Source organism: Pezoporus occidentalis, unplaced genomic scaffold (genome assembly GCF_034315485.1).
Source record: "Pezoporus occidentalis ecotype Australia unplaced genomic scaffold, CSIRO_AGI_Poc_V1 ctg129, whole genome shotgun sequence".
Classification (NCBI taxonomy): Eukaryota; Metazoa; Chordata; class Aves; order Psittaciformes; family Psittacidae; genus Pezoporus; species Pezoporus occidentalis.
The window spans coordinates 2691293-2708410 of NW_026913092.1; the positions used below are offsets into that span (position 1 = coordinate 2691293).

The 17118-nt window shown below is 39.1% G+C and overlaps 1 long non-coding RNA gene across 2 annotated transcripts in view; it reads left to right on the forward strand.

Annotated features, from left to right (window-relative positions):
* The window catches only part of LOC134158303 (uncharacterized), a 120689-nt gene that overhangs the window by 56929 nt on the left and 46642 nt on the right, over positions 1-17118 (forward strand). The window contains exon 3 of one of the 2 annotated variants that reach the window (XR_009962709.1): positions 9870-9968. The exons of the other annotated variant lie outside the window; for it this stretch is intronic. This is a non-coding gene — a long non-coding RNA (uncharacterized LOC134158303). Of the gene's footprint in view, positions 1-9869; positions 9969-17118 lie in introns of those variants that run through there. 2 annotated transcript variants of the gene reach the window in all.

Genomic DNA, 17118 nt, shown 5'->3' on the forward strand with positions numbered 1-17118 from the left:
TTGAAATGCCTACAGGATGCACTATACATCAGTAAGCAGGTAGTACTGTAGAGCTTGAATTGGAAAGTCATTCATTCCTGGACCCCTTACCGTACAGCACACTGCTGATAAATCAGACAGGAAACAATTTGTGATTCAAATTAAAACTTGTTTCAAGTAAAAGATACACTTTATTGTTGTTGAAACCTGATGATGGGTAGTTTAGCAATGATAAGCCCACAATGTGGTGAAACATACGTAATAATATTAAATAAATTACAGGCTTGTGCTGTGTATTCCTGATTCTATAACAGAGGAGAGGGAAGAAAGGGAGGCAGGGGAGCAGATAGACATTTCGCAGCCGTATATTAACTCCTGAAAAACAGGATGCACACCAACATGCTTTCAGCATAGGATAGGCTAAGAAATTCAAGCATGCCTAAACAAACATCAAAGAAAAATATCTAGTGTCAAAAGGATATTTTCTCTCTCCTTGTACCTTTCAGCTGAACATCTAGGGAACATAGAAGGGTGAAGTGTCACTAACATCGGTGCACCACCAGGGCTTACTGGTAGATTTTCTGCTCACTTGTACCATATGAAAGCAGCCTCAAAACTGTAAAAGCATCTTGATCCACAACTGCCTGGACCATTTCATTTTTGTTTAGATACTAGTTTCAAACAGAAGGATTGCATGGATATTACTGTTCTTTACTCATCCTAATCTACAAAACAAAACCTCATGTTAAATAAGTTGTTTAAGGGAACTCCAGTCCAGTGTTTTTCATAGCACCACTGGACACTGTGGGTTGGAAAGGACTGTTGGAGGCCATCTTTTCCTTCTTCTGCCTGGGGAAACCAAAGTCATACATGTCACTCCTACCAGAAATGTATCTAGTCAGTCCTTAAAAAACTACGTGGAGAGAATTCCCTCTATTTCCCAAGTAACTTTGCTTTACTGCTGCACAGTTCTTTGTCATGTCTTCCACCTTTTTTCTGACAATTCAAGCTTGTGACTATTTGTCATTTCCAGAATGGAGAATAATACACCCACTCACTGTGTTTTTCTTTACCAACAGTGTAAGAACCCCTGTGATCATCCTGTTATTCTTCCACACACACTCTCTATACTTTTAGCACAGTGCCCAGAGCCAGATACAGCCAAGTGCCCACTATGTGGAGCAAAGAGGAAAGGCTATTTACATGTTAAAATCAATAGCCTTGTTCATGCATCCTAATTTGTAGTATGCCTTTTTCACAACAGGACATTGCTGACTCACATTCAATTTGTCACCCACTGTCGTCCCCAGATCCTTTTTGAAGTACTACTACTAGCCAATCATCCCCCTTTTCTCTTTTTCTCCCCCTATTTCCATTTTGTTGGGGGTTTTTGGAGGGTGTCTCACTGGGAGATGATAGGGGTTGCTGCAGTGTTTGATTTGAAAGCTTAGAGGTGAAGTTCTTCAGGAGGGATTTCAGGCTGTGAAACCCAAATGACTAAGATGTCTCTGTACTTGGCAGTCATGAATTACCTATCCAGGTCTCTCTAACTGGAATGTTTCTTACACCACAGTTTTGCCGTGTTTTGAAAATAAAATCTTCAAAGGGTCTGGAGACTCAAAAGCTCTGCTGAAGCATTGGTGCCCTTTGTGTAGATCACCATTGCCTGAATCACAGACTAGACTCAGTTATCTGTTCCTGTAGGGATAAGACATTCTGGTGAAGTCCCCATGTGAGTTGTTTCAGATTCTATTCTCTAAAACTTTACTGTCACAAAGAGAATTGCTACAGGTGAAGGTCAAATGAAAAACAGCATTTAAAAGAAAAATATATACACAAAACCTTCTGGATCATCTGACATTTCCCTTTGAAAGAATCACATTTGACTCTCTATGAATGCTAGTAACACATACTTAGTTGTAATGAACAGTAAGTGCCCTGTTTTTATTTGACCTGAAAGTAAAATAGATTTTGAAGTGTTAGGAAGCAAGTAACATCAAACAGCCTGAGACTTAAATACCTTGCTGCAATGGCCTGAAGCAAGGGTGACCCAGTAAGGCTTTGTCAGGAGCCAGAGGATTCTTATGAAATTATAAAGCTATTCCTGTGCATGGTGTGCACACGGTGTGCACACACTGTGAGAAACTTTCTACTCAAAAAAGTGCCCTCGTTAGCATTTTACAGTAGGTTGGGTTTTTTTAGTGCTAACTGGAGAAAGCTCTTGTCCTAACAAGGAGCAAGCCTGGGCATGACAAAGACTATTTCAACACTGCTCACTCTTTTCCAGGCCTGGGAAGAGAATGGGATGGGCATGAGACAGGTCTTGTCAGGGGGATATGGGAAAGATGGCCAGGTACTGCCGCAGGAGGGCTCCCTGAGGGTGGAAGTTTCTCAGGAATCAACCATCCTTTCCCTTAGCTTCTCTCCTTCAGCCTCCATTGTTGCCACGCAAGAGTGATAACACTCCAATGTTACCATGCTCCATCCCTGGCAGTATGCACGGCCAGGTTAGACAGACCCTTGAGCAATCTGGTCTAATGGGAGGTGCATCTGCCCATGGCAGGGGGGTTGGAACTAGATCTTAATGTCCTTTCCAACACTAGGCATTCTGTGATGCTATGATTCTATAAAAGAGAAGTGGAAAGGGTGCAGAGTACACCAATATGCCCCTAGTTTTGAAGGCACTTGAGTGATTTATTTTGTCAAATCTCTGGTGGTTCTGAGTTTGGGTGCTCTGGCTGTTGCTCTGAGGCATGTTGGCCACATGGTAGCCATAGGGCAGCATGTAGCTCTGGGAGTTCCATGCTCCCTGCCTCTCTGAAGTTATACTCCCCCTGAAAGCACTCAACTAAAATAAAACAGCAGGTTTTTGGTTGTGGAGTTGTTTGGGTTTTTAATGAAGCAAAGAGCTACAGTGATGTGAAAGACTTAGTGGGGTCTAAGACAATTTAATTAAAAGTGAGGAGCAGTGTACACAGTAGATATAAGACGTCTGCAGTCGAAAGCTTAAAGTGAGACAGCATTCCCAGGAAAAAGCATTTACAAAAGGAATAGAGATCATTTAGAAAACTAGGCCAGTGAAGAAGCATGCTGGTAACTTACAGGAAATCAGAACATATATAAGTGGAAAGAGGAGCTAAAATGCTAAGGCTGACCGTGGGACACCGAGGCCAGCTGAGCGTGCCCAGGTAAGAGGATGCTCTGAGCTGCCCTGTAATGGTTCCAGCCATCTCCAAGACCTGTTGTGCCAGGCCAGCAACTCTGAGGCAGCTGCAGGGAGGGGAGAAATAAGGGAAACAAGTGGAGGGCATGGCCAGAGGCACACACTTTTCAGGACAAGGCCCTGGGCCCAGGCACTGTCCTTGTACCTGGTAAAATCCTGCTGAAAGTAATCACTTCACACACAGCTTAAGTCATGGTGCTGTTGCTCCTATATGTGCTTTTTTCCCACAGGCAGCTGTAATTTGGGGTGTTAAATTTGTGATCATGTTTGAACACGGCTTTTGAACAATCCTGACAAGAAGCAGGATGTTGCCACACTTAATTGTCAGTGTAGATAAACACAGTGAATTTCAGTCATGAAAAGCTCAAAGAAACTCCCCAGATTTTAGCTTTTAGCATTAGCATTTTTAAATAGAACCTCTAAAATTTTTCAGGATCTCCTATCTCTAGTTGGTACCTGCAAAGGGATCCACTGGAGTCTTTACCTAACCACTAATTATTGGTGAGAATATGAACAGTAACACTAGCTGCTTGAAAGCTGCTGGGAGCAGGAAGCAGAAGGGGAAAGAGTATCAAGGTTTTCCATGGTGTTTTATGTACTTCTGTGTACATCATCCAGGAAAAATTAAGTACCGAATTTTCTGTAAATCCTACTGTAGTCCCATGGGTTACTCCTGTTACTTCCATATTACCAACTCATATTTTTTCCATTTCATAAAGTATGACAGTCCAAAAAGGGACCAGAATTACTAGCCAACTGGCATGACGCTAATGCAGGTTCTCCAACTGTGCAGCCACTGCCCTGGCACCCTGTATTATATAAATAGCAACAGTTGCATATTTGTTGCATAATTACGCCAGCAGGGAGACAGCAAATTTATGGCAGAGCTCAGAGGAAGTTTGAATGCGTTTACACAGAAGAGAAAAATAGGCAGCATGCAATGATGTTTCCTTTTCATGAGTAATTTAAGCAGTTACTCTTATACCTTGGGCAATCTGGCATATGATGAGGCTAGTGTAAATCTATTTTTAACTTAATGCACAGGTTTATTGCCTTTAAATGGTTTTAATTACCCCCTTTAAAGGCTTTTGACATGTGTCAGCTTGGATAAGCAATGTCTGCAATGTCCCACTTGCTTGTGTCCCTTTTATCCTGTTTTACAGATGCCCAGACCAGGCTCCTTGGCTGTCACAGCCCCACAGTGACTTCCTAGAGCACATATAGCAAGAGGCTGACTAATATTGACCACAGGTAGCACTCCCCACTGTGTCACTGCTGCGGAGGCCTTGACAGCCCCACGAACCTCGTCCCCGCACTGTTCCCTCCTGCCAGCTCCCTCTAGTTCTGCTACTTGAACAAAGCATCGCATCAGCATTGTTTACTGCAGGAACTCAGCCAAGGAAGTCATAACAAGACAATAGACATATAATCTGATAACCTTGTTAGCTTGGTTGAATCAGAACTCCTAACAAGTAGAAGAGTTTAGTAAAGTGGAATAAAAATATTACAATAATTGTTGTCAATGGCTTTTCAGCTCTGTCTTTGAAAGTGTAGCATTTTCTTGTGCTTTTATTTAAGATTAAGCTAAGCTCAAGGACACTAAACAAAACAACATGAACAAGGTCAGAAATTACTTAAAAAAAACCCACAACAAATGCTGAGTAGAACAGGCAGATGATAGACATCTTCATTGTGCTCAAATAGCAGCAAGTAAAATTATATAAAAAAATACGAATGTACCATTCTAAAAATCTCTGCATAGTAACAATCTACAATGCATTGTTTCACATTTTATTAGGACTAGGCTGTTGCAGTGCCAAAAATGTTAAATGAAAGACAACGCGTATTAGCACTGTCACATTATCAAACAAAGAACAAATCTGTTATCCCAGCAATGTCAAAGCAGCCCTGGAATCACTATGGGAAAACAGTATGAACTTCCCAAATAGCTTCCTTCCCACCGCAGTTTCCCTGATCTGACTGGTAGCAGGAAAGAAGACAGAAGGCAGCACTTCCCACACTCCTGGGCCATGCTTCCCAAGCGTGTTTGTGTTCTCATGTCTACTCGTTAGCTAATAACCAACAAATCATAGATCACATTTTTACTCATCTGTGACTGTTAATTTTCTCTCCATTACTCAACAATAATGATTTTTTTCTTTCATTTTAAAGCATTCATGGGTTAAAGTTCATTGAAGACATTTATAAATACTTGAACAAAAAACTGTATGCAGTACTAAATAATGTTTATAACAGCTAGAAAGGGAGAATATATTATCTGTGGTCTCACCTTTCTTTCCCTGGAGGAATCATATATCACAGGGAACAGAAATGTCATTTGAATGTAACATTTCCCAGATACTACAGAAGAGTCATAATGTGAAATCCTGTTTAAGCATGGTTTGTTTGTTTGGGTTTTGGGGTTTTCTTTAATTAAGGCAATGAAAGTTAATGGAATTAGTAACATTTGTTCTGGTTTTAGGCAAAATAAGCAAGAAAAAAAATATGACCATATGTAAATAGTTGGAGGAAGCCCTGCAATCCAGATCTGTGCCTTGCAGTATTTCCGAAAATGGCAGTAGTAGCTAAAAAGTAAACTGTTTCCTGGGGAATGTGCTGAGCACTGAGCACTCCTGGAAATCAGGTCACTTGTCTATGTGCCAGAAAACAGATGTAGGGATCTAACTTCAGGCAACCAGTCCTGAAAGTACAGTGAAGAATCGGTCTTGAGGAAACTTACTGCTCCATCTGTACAGTCACACAAGTGTAATTTTAGTGTAGGCATTCTTTTCCTAGAATAAATTCTCTTATTTATCCTAGGGAAGCTATCTTAGGAGCTGCTTCCCCTGCCAGAAAACAGTTGCAGTTGTACTGGTGGGCCTGAGGATTGTTTCTACTAGAACAGCCTGCACAGTAAAGCCATGGATTTTGAGGAAACTATACTTTTAAAATGCAGTTTTGGCTGTATAAGAGTAACTCACTTGGAAGTCCTGCTGACCTGACTGCACTGGAGTTCATATTTTTTACCATTTCCAACTGTGCTACCTAATCTAGCAAGAATGTGTCTGTGTACAGGTGTCAGGACAGAGTCCTCACTGTATTGGATGGAAAGAGGATAAGGAGTTCCAAATCTCCCTTTCACATGGCCAGTAGAGGCAGTGGAAATATTCTGTACTATGCTGTAAGTGATGGAGAATTGGACTTAAGCTTCTACTCTGACCCTTGAGGACAGGGGATATACATTTCCCCCTTTAGACACAGCTGGGACTATGGCTAAGAGAGGCTGAGGGGTCGCCCCTTCTCTGGTGCTGCTGTTAGGTGGGTGCTCAGGAACATGGTGAAATGGGTACTCACAACTGGACTGGACAGGGCTTGAGCAACTTGATCCAACAAACATCAACATCAGTCTGATTTAAGCAGATATCTGGACCAGGTGGCCTCCAGAGGTCCTTTGCATCTTACTTTATTTTAGGATAGAAAGGAGGGAATCGGCTAGTTCCCTCTTCTTTCCCTCTCTTCCATCATACTGACATGCAAGGCTACACTGATATGCAAGGCAATTAAGGCTACATTGATATTTAAGGCTCGGGAGGTTATTCTGACCTATAAAAAAAACAGTTACATTGTAAGCATTTTCCTTCACATATTTTTCCTCATCCTCATAAACAAGACCTAAATGCCCTTCATATCTTTAAACATATCTTTTTTATGGCCAGTGGAATACTCGGAATTTTCTATGCTGAGTACATTTCAAATCACAGCACTTGGGTTTGCCAAAAAAAAGGCTCTTGGGGGGAGTTTCTTGATCCCTGCCCCCCAAATATCACAAAAGACTTTAATAGCTTTTTTTGATAATACAGCTGCTCAAATTCAAAACTACTTCACTGGCACCATCATCTGAGTCTCCATGTGCTTCTGAGCAATAATCCTCTGCTGAAGATCAAGAACACCAGCAAACAATGTAAGTATGGGTTTAAAGTGAGTGCTGTCTGCTTACCTGATCTGCTGGTGTCTGGAAAAGAAAGGATTAAATTTCTATTCTAGTAAGCAACCTCTTGAATAATAGAGCTGAAATCTGTCTGAACTGCTTACTTAACTTCTGCTGCTGGAAGGTGTGCTCTGGGTATTCTACAGCTGTGCTCCAAAACCATGTAGAATATGAGAGGTTTTTGTTCTGCTAATGATGCATGATATGAAAGATTAATGTTTGGATAGCTTTTAATCCCCTGGAACTTCTACTGAGAAAGAATAATTTTTCATTGAAGTGTATTAAATAGTATCAAAATAGTTCCACCTTTTGGAGAAAAACCCACAAAAACATATAATTAAATTAAGCTATTTTTACAAAATAATTACTGAATAGAGTTACAGTGGTTTATGACGTTGTAGTAGATATTTTTAAGATTACAGAGAGTATTATTTATTATCCAGTTCAATCATATTTCTTATCAGGCTTTGTTTAATACTAGCAGAGAATACAGGGCTCTTCATTTCTACCCTCTTTTTTCCAGCTGGGGAAGGCATGTTGCTGCAAGTGCACAGGAGGTCACAAAAATGATGGAGACAGGCTGAGGTAGTTGGGCTTGTTCAGCCTAAAGAAGAGAAGGCTCCATGTAGACCTCCGAGTAGCTTCCACTAGATAAAAGGGTCTACAAGAAATCCAGAGAGGGCCTTTTTACAAGAGCATGTAGTGACAGGACAAGGGGGAATGGCTTTAAACTGACAGAGAGGAGATTTGAATTAGATATTAAGAAGAAATTCTTTACTGTGAGGGTAGTGAGATACTGCCCAGAGAAGTTATGGCTGCCGCAACCCTGGAAGTGTTCAAGGCCAGGTTGCATGGGGCTTTGAGCAGCCTGCCCATGGCAGGGGGTTGGAAATAGATGATCTTTAAGATCCCTTCCAAAGCAAACCATTCTATGATTCTATGTTTCTGAGTTCATTTCAGGTTCTGTCATTCCCTCTGGACTTCAGAAAAGTGTTGAGCTTGTTGATCACATGTTGTGGATCTAAAAAGGGGCTGGAAATGCTTCTCTGATGGCTTTAGACACACAGGCTGATCCTGTTACTACTTTCTCAGGAAACATGTAAAGAAAATTTTTGCCCCATTAACCATATTCAGAGGAAACTGATATGTTGTAGTTTCTCCTCTATATTTTTTTCCGTTATTTTGACCCACGTTAAAAAAGGAAGTCAGCCCAGAATCAGCCCATAATTTCACACAGGAGTGTCCCAAGATTGATGATGTAGGTGCTAGTCCTGTCATTACCAGTCAGAGAAAGGAGTGTGAGCTTTTGACACTATTCCTTCTCTTAGTCTGAACAATGTTAAGGGTACTTCTGTTTAGACAATTGCACCAACCCTGATCATCTCTGTCAATATCTGTCAGTTCTGCTCTGAATTCTTCTTGATGCTCCTGTGTACCTCAGTCTCACAACGTTCTGGTTTACCACCTAGATGCCTTACCCTCATAAACCATTTGAATTCCACTTTCAGTGGCATACTTAGTTCCTCTCCACTTGATATAGTTCTGAGCTCTAGATCCTCTCTTTGACTTTCAGTTTGCTAGAATTTGATCCCATCTCCTTCAGATTTCACATAATGATGTGAACTTTTTGTTGGTCGCTATATGCAGTCTTTGGACACACCTAGAAAATAGCACAGATCCCGCTGTCTCACTGATGATAATGCTGCTGGCTTCCATATGTGGAAAGAAAAGTAGATTTGCTTTCCCCTTGTAGGAATGCTGACTTTCCTCTTTGGGTTAGGATTTTTTTTTGTCTTACAAAAGTCTGTTTTTGATAGAAGCAGCTCCAGTCTGAGGTGCCTCTATATATTCATGCTATGTACAAACACTCCTAAGCAGCATGACAGCTCTATAGCAGCACAAATAAGAACTGGTTACTCTGTCTGAGCTTTGAACGATTCAAAATTGCTATGTCTGCTTACAGCCACATAGCAAGTCAAATACGGCAATAGGAACTGATCCATAGAGTGGAACCATTACAGATCTAGACTTGGCATTCACCCTATGAGGGCAGAGCATGCTTTCTTCAGACTAACTGAGCCCATTAATGCCCATCAGTGGGTGTGCTCCTGGGTGACTCCTTTGGTTTTGGTTTCAGCTGAAGGAAATCCAGTCCACACACTGACACTGTCCATGGTGCACACCAGAGCACCACAAGTGAGTAGTGTTGAGAGAGTCCAGCAGGCTGGATGAAAGGTGATATCCTTTTACTCTTTCCCATAATTAAGAGTCCCTAAATTAATATTTAGACTGCAGCACCAGAGGACATGCATTTTCTGTACTGCAAACTTGTTACTTTCCCACCTATGATAGTATTTGTCTTCTCACTTGCTTATTCTGTCTGGGCAATCCATCAAAGCAGCAGGAGAAGGACAAAAGCAAGCAGTTTAAAGGTAAGAAAGCTATTTGCAAATCTTCTGGTTAATTGAAGGGCTACCAAGAAGGTTATAGTAACTCATCTTAGGCATATGCAATTGCGCTGTAGCCCATGCTAAAAGGGAAGGAGCAGTGTTTGCCAGCCACTGGTTTTCACTTTAATGGCTGTGGTTCAAGCTAAGACACAATTGTCTGAGTTAGCAGGAAATTAACTCTTTGTATCCATCACCGTCTTCCACCACATTCCCTCATTTGAACTTGCAGGAGACCCCATGAAAACAAAATGCAGCTGAAGGAGCTGTGTCTGCCTGGTAACTCAAGGAGGAGCAGTGTGATCTCTGCATCCCACACCACAGTCGACTTTATAGAGGTTTGGATAAGCTCCCATTCCTGTTTTTTGTGGTGAGAAAATAAGGTCATAACAAGTACTACCTACAAATGAAGCAAAGGCTAGAGAATTTAATGATGCTTTTCATTGGCTGCAGTTGCAGAGAAAAGTGCATGTTTGCTAGTATTCCACTCAGTCTTTCATTGTCTCTCACTAGCATACGAGTAAAACTTAACATCTTAGTGGTAAGATTAGCAAGAATCTGTAGCTGAATTTCTAAAATGGATCGAGAGGTTTAACTACAGTTGGCCTATATTGAAAACAGTCCATTCTTCTGTGTCAGAAAAGTAAATGTTACCATATTTGGAAAATCAAGCCTTTCACTTAAATTGATGAAATAACTAATACTGTTGTTATTGTTATATATTATTATTATAATGACAATTATACAGTTATTATGATCCATAAATCTGCACCCATAATAGCAATAAGAGCAACGTTCATGTCTTGAAAGAAGTTAAAATAATGTTATCCAATACCTCAGAAAGGAATAAAGACAACTGGTCCTTCTAACTAGTTTTACGCATCTACTGTATCTGGCTGCACTGGAGGCACAGCTCCCTAATCTCTGTAGGTGATGTGGCAGTTTCTCTCAGAGAAGCCTGAGAAAAGTATGCCATGTTACATGGTTAAGTTGGTTGGTGTGAAAAACCAGCTTGGTGGCCACATGAGAGTCAAATGGGAGGTCAGAAGAATTTAGATGCATCCATCGCAAAGCTGTGCAGGAAGGGGAATGAGCAGTGATGGGCAGGACTCTTCAAGGACAGTGAGCAGCAGTCACTGGCAAGAAAATGCTAGTGGGAGTCAAAAGCTCCATGACAGCACTGGGTTGGTCACGAATTAAAAGATAGATCAAGCTACACGGGAAAACAAGATCTTCAAGAAAATGCTGTGAATGGATCATCTCTGCATCCTGGCCAGAGAGACATCCTGGCCTGCTGGTAATGAAAATCACAGTTCCTCACATGCCAGAGAACAGGGAAAGAAAAGGGAAATCTTGACAAATAATGGAGCACTGAAGTCTTTATTTCCTGTACGCGACAGAGTCTCAATAGTGGTCCTGGGATTTTATAGCCTTCTGAAAACTAGTACGTTCCTTTCAAAGGGTGAAACCAACCAAAAGACAAATGGGGTAAAAAAAAAATGCTTGTAAAAATTATATAATGTAAATTCTTATTATCTTTTTATTAATGTGATTATTTACTGGTGAGAAATAGCAACTCCATATGATAATTCTCAATATTTTCTCTTTTTTGAAATAGCATAGGACTTTTGATTGCCATAGAACACGTCTTTGTAAAGCTATATGATTCGCAAAGCCATAGAATAAGATATTGACACATCTGAAATGCCGACTACGTTTCAGGGCTTCTTTACCTTCTCACAGTTACCATTATTTCACCATAATCTATCTTTATATATAGATTCCATATAAAATGCATAGACGATAAGGTAAGTGTCTCTGAATGTTAAAGAGATTAAAGTCATTCCTGAAACATTCCTGAATCTATTGTGCTTTGTAGCTCAATTGACTTTGAAAGAAGAATTGCTAGATCTAATGAGATGAAATCCAGTCAACCAGCATGGTTTTTAATATGGAAAAAAATACCCTGTTTTGTGTATACAGACATTATTGTTATTATTATCTAGCAAGTATGTCAAGGGCGTGCATGCAACATTCATATTAAAGGGGAACATTCATACTAAGCATTCAAATTAAAGGGAGCTCTCATTAAAAACCAGGCAAGTGAACTTGCTTTTCGTATCAAAATCCCTGAGGTTTATCTGGTGTTGCGATGTTGCTGTGCTCAAGAGCATGTATTAAGCAATAAGATGTGACAGAATGTACAGTGCTGAAGGTTAAAATACGACTAAAGGTGCATTATGAGTCACAAGGCTTAAGGAACAGAGATTTCAGTCAGAGAAACAAGGCAGTCATCTCCTGAAAATAGACTGCCCAAAGTGACTTATGATGATTGTATAAATATAGAACAAATGTAATGATATGGTTAACTATGGATTCTCAGATCTCAGGTCATTTTATTACCTGGTTGGAGGTATGCATTGAGACAGCTGCCTGAGGTCTTGGAAGCTCTGTATTGCTGACTCTGTCTCAGGATGTTATTCACAGCAGCTTTGGACACGGAATTGGTATCGTTTCATGGCCAGGGATGTCCAAAGACATGTCTTACAGAGTTGTAAGGCTTACAGAGGATGCAACCAATAAAGCTCTTCAGCAGTGTAAGGGCTCCACAGTACAACCCACATGTTGGAGTCTCAAAAGCTGCCTGACAGGGACCAGCAGAGATGTCAGCATGAGACAGCCAGAGAGGAAGAGGGAAGGGGACTCTTCTTAGCAATAAGCCTGCTTGGTAGCTTTCAGCCAGCCTCCATGCAGTTTCTAATGCAGCTGCTGTTACAATTTCAACATAGATGCACTATCAGTAAAGAGGTGTGGCGAGGTCCCTATATACGTATTGACTGGGAAGTAGGGATTTGAGTAGTTAATTTCTTAAAAAATTTCTAAATGCTTGAAGTCTAACTAACTTACTGAATGGCTTTAACTCAGGTGATAAGCATGAGCCTCATCCCCTGTTCTGTATGCTCAGGTATTACATAAACTGTATTATTTTGGAAGCAAAGTTAATATTAATTAATGTCTAAACAGTAGTTTTAATACATCTATTTAATGATAAATCATGCATATTACAAAAAACTCAACCTCTGGCTTAAGATCTGGAAGAAAGCCAAAGATAAAGTCTTACCTTGTTTCACCATAATGTAGAACTGTTTATAGACGGTCCTTAAAAAAGAATAAGCAAACTATACCAAATTATAATCTAGAAGATGTCAGTAAAATGAAACTGTCAGCTGTTATTTAGAAAATTAGAGGTATTGGGTTTTTCCTTCTGCATCACACTTTTTGAGAATGTTCTAAGCTCTAAATTGATACAGGAACATAATTAAGACAGTGTCACCTGTGTATTTGAGTATTCTGAAGTCCATTTCTTATTTCTCAGTGATCAGTATACATTTTTGAGTGCATAAATGGTTGGTCTCTTTCTCTTTATTTATAGAATTTTCTTTATTTATAGAGTTGTGCTTTGTGTTTGCCTACAAGAGCTGCAGGTTAATTCAAACCTGAAACAGACTCCCTGCGATACACCACTTCAAGAGACAAGAAGTTGACACCTGCCCTGTTCATGAATAGTTCTTCAAAAACAACATAAGCAGCTTCCAAAGTGGAAATTTCTACTTATGATTAAGCAGCTTAAAGAAGCACTCTAAACCCAAAATATAAAACAAAGGTTTTGCCAAATGCACAAGCCTGTGAAGGCCAATTCATGTAAAAAAAAAATAAATAAAAATTATACCTGATTTCATTGTTTTAAAGTATGAAATGCATCACGTACTAGCTAATTTATAGTGCTTCAGTAGAAGCAGAAGTAATGACGTAACCTAACCAGCATGCCAATAACCACTGGTGAGGAGGCTGGTCCCCAGGCTTTGATCCAACAACTTAATGTAGGAAAACTGGTCAGAGGATTTTTAAACAGCAATGAATTCCCCGAGACTTTTTTGTTCTTGCATAACAAGGTCTCTTACTTTAACGTTTTCCCAAAACTGTGAGCTGTGAATCCTACACAATAATTTAGAAATCTAGTTTATTAAAAATGTTGATCTGTGTTCTCTTCTTCCTGTGATCACTTGACTTTCCCTTTAGCTGCACTATCTTAGCTAAATTCTGCAATGCACCATTTCTTAGGATGCTTTGATGAAAAGACCTGAGGCTCGTCTTACTCATCTCTCTGGTTAGGAGCTTATTTTGCCTTCAAAAACATGCTATAGGACATTTATGTTTTTATAGAAAAAAATGGTCTTAACTAAGTTAATTTAAAGTGGTTAACAATAAAAAGAAATAGAACAGAGAAACAATAAGCATATCAATTCATAGAAACATTCTCTGTCTCTGCCTGTGTTCACAATTGTAGTTAGGTGCAATGGATAAAATTACATTAAATACAGATTCAATAACATGCTCCCAGGCCTGTGTGCAGATTTTCAGGATTTTTTTTCTGCCTTTTTTCCAGTGTCATTAATGTCTAATCTGTCTTGCTTCTCTTCTCATTGTTCTTGTTGTTATCAGCATTTTGTGCTTAAAGCTTTCACTATTATCTGAACTTTTTCCCACAGAAATGTTCAATTTGTAAAGAAAACAGAAATAAAGAAAAAGGCTTTGTATACTAACAAAAAGACAAGCCTCCAATTCAACTAGACATAACCATATTCCTAGAATAAATTAAGCACATTCTTTCCTAAATTCTACTTAGCTTTACAATCAAATTTTTTTGAGCTTCAGAAATATCCAGGTATGGGTGCAAATGTATCTTGTGTATGTGTGTGCAAGATTAGAAACAAAGATTAAAAATGGCTTACTAAAATAAGTATGACAAAGACACTCTGGTTATACCTGAAGACAGTGATCCCTAACAATATGAAGAATTAAAGTTTCTGTTCTCCTAATAAAAGGCAAATACTTTTTCCCTAATAAAAGTAAAGATTTTTTTCTGTGCTGAACTAGGAGACCAGCCATGACATCATGATGCCTGTAAGCACCAGAAGGAACCATGAAAGTCCAGGCAATTCTTGCATTTGCAAGTATTGGACTGAATTATAGGGCTAAAGACTGTCATCAGACTAGCATTGAATTGGATAAATGGAGGAAATGAGAAAGGTTTTGGAAGGAGACTACACTGGTAATTTGAGGTCCATAAAGATGTCCCTTACAGAAAAGAGAATGGTGTGATATTTTAATGTGCGATGAAGAAACTTCTGGAAGCTTCTCTGCTTCTTCTGTGTAATTCACAGACGGGAACATGTTCAGAAATTCTTTAACATCTGCGTATGTAAAATTTCTGAAAAGTTATATTTCCATAGGCTGAGAAAGGCTGAATCATGCGTTACCAGATACTACAATGCTTACCCACGTAAAAGGAAGGAAAAGTCCTTTCTGTTGCAGAAATTACTTGTGGCATGACAGAAAGAAAGATTAAATTGTCATAGCTATCAGTTCCACCTGCTTTTTCAATTTGTTAGCCATCATTTGCTTTGTCAAAGTAACATCAATAATTATTGCCGTATTGAGTCTTCAACTGTTTGCAGAATGCACTTAATTTTCTTGTGCCTCCAAAAATCAGATGCTCACATTATGATTTGTTAAATTACCCAAATAATTAGAAAGGTCTTCAAGACCTTCCTGTCTTTACAAACCACCTCCACATACTCCCATGAAGAATAGACTTTGGATATGTACACTGTCTTCCAGTATTGTTCCTAAAAATGCTATTTATTATAAGTATCTTTTTTTTTACTCTTTTAGTATGTACACCAAAATATAACGCTAGCCCTTTTCACCATTATTCTAAGTTCATTCTTCTAAGTATTGCTGCTTTCCGGGATAGCCTCATTAACATTGTCCTATATTCTTTGTTCCTGTGCTCTAGCAGTATTAAGATGTTCCTTCTTTGGTCAAGAGCAGCTTAAGCAATACATTCAGGTTTGTACAAGTGATCTCCCTCTTTTTATTATTTAAGCACCACTTTCATCTTTATGACACTGACAACCTGTATCAGCAAAGGGTTATATTTTCTTTCCGATAAAGGCAAGCAGCCATCTTAATGGGAAGACCTGAGACAGACTTCTATTCAGTGATCATTTTCCAAGGAGAAGTGCAGCTGGAGCACCAGGCATGGTTTTGTCCATTTCATATGGACCCACACTGGTGTTATGTGACATGAGCTCAAATTCTGTTCCCCGCTTTGCCATGATATTGTTCTCATTCTCTTTCAGAAAACAAGAGGCCTTTTAAGTCCCACCTAAGACTAGCTGGCTTGAGGCAGAATATAACATTGAAAAGTAATTTAAGACAAAAGCAGTATTTTTAAGCAGTATCCTTAATCATCTCACTATCATCTGTCTAAACTGCAGCCTCATAACCTCTCCATCCAAATATTATGAAATAAAATGTTTCTTATTGTATTTTTATGAAGTAAGGAATATTTCATTCCGAAGGCTCATCTTAAGGCCATAGTCCTTCGTTATGTTATTTCCGCAGGTGTTCTCCTGCTTCCGTGTCTAAAGGGAGAAATAATGTAGACATTGCTATAGTTATTGTATTTACAATGTTATCCAATCCACATTTAATTGGAGTATTAAAATGAATGCTACTTCTGTGAAGGACAGTCTGTACTTTAGGATTTATTTTTAAGAACTGATAACAGTCAAGCTGTTTAAAAAAAAGAGATGAAAATTAAATGGGTATTTTTCTCCATTGTGCTGCATCTTTTTTCTGACAGAATGAATCCTCCTGATCTTGGTTTCAAGGTTTCCATTCTGTGTGCTTTTAAATGAAGGTCAAGCAGCAGGCGGCAGAAGGGACCTTGAAGGTGTCATTGGCTAGAAATACATAAGCTTTATAGCTACACCACTAATTATTTATCATTCATAGAAAGAAATATAGATGGGAAAAATGATATAGATACTGATGCTTCTGTAGCTGTATGCACACCGGCATGGCAAATGTCAGGTGCTTTAGATTATTTGGCAGCACATAGGAGTACACATGTATGTCTATATAAATGATACGTTTTCCTACTTCTTTTCCTGTGTCCAGAATGAAATTGCTTTCAGTATGTGCTATATTGCTCAGACATGCAGTCTAAAAATCCTGTTAAATCTCTGAAGGGGAAAAACATTTAACAAAGCTGTCTGTCTACTACGATCATATACTACGTGGTTTTTTAAGGTGGTTTCTTTTCATCAGAAACAAAGGCCTTTAAATGAGGCCTTGCACCTGAGAAGGAAGATTTTTTTTTTTTTAATAATTAATTAAAAAAAATACAAAGAATAAACTGGGGCCTTTCCTGTATTCTCTGTTGTGTTTTTCCTTATTTTAACAATTGTCTTGTAGAAGGTACAACATTCTTGTACACATTGCTAGTAACATTTGGCTTCCCATGCATTATCTGTTTAATTTGAATTTAAAGCAGATTTTATGCAAATGTTTAATGTATCTCCAGCAAAGATATTCTATCCATCTAAGGCAGCTGTGACTTCTGAAAAGCA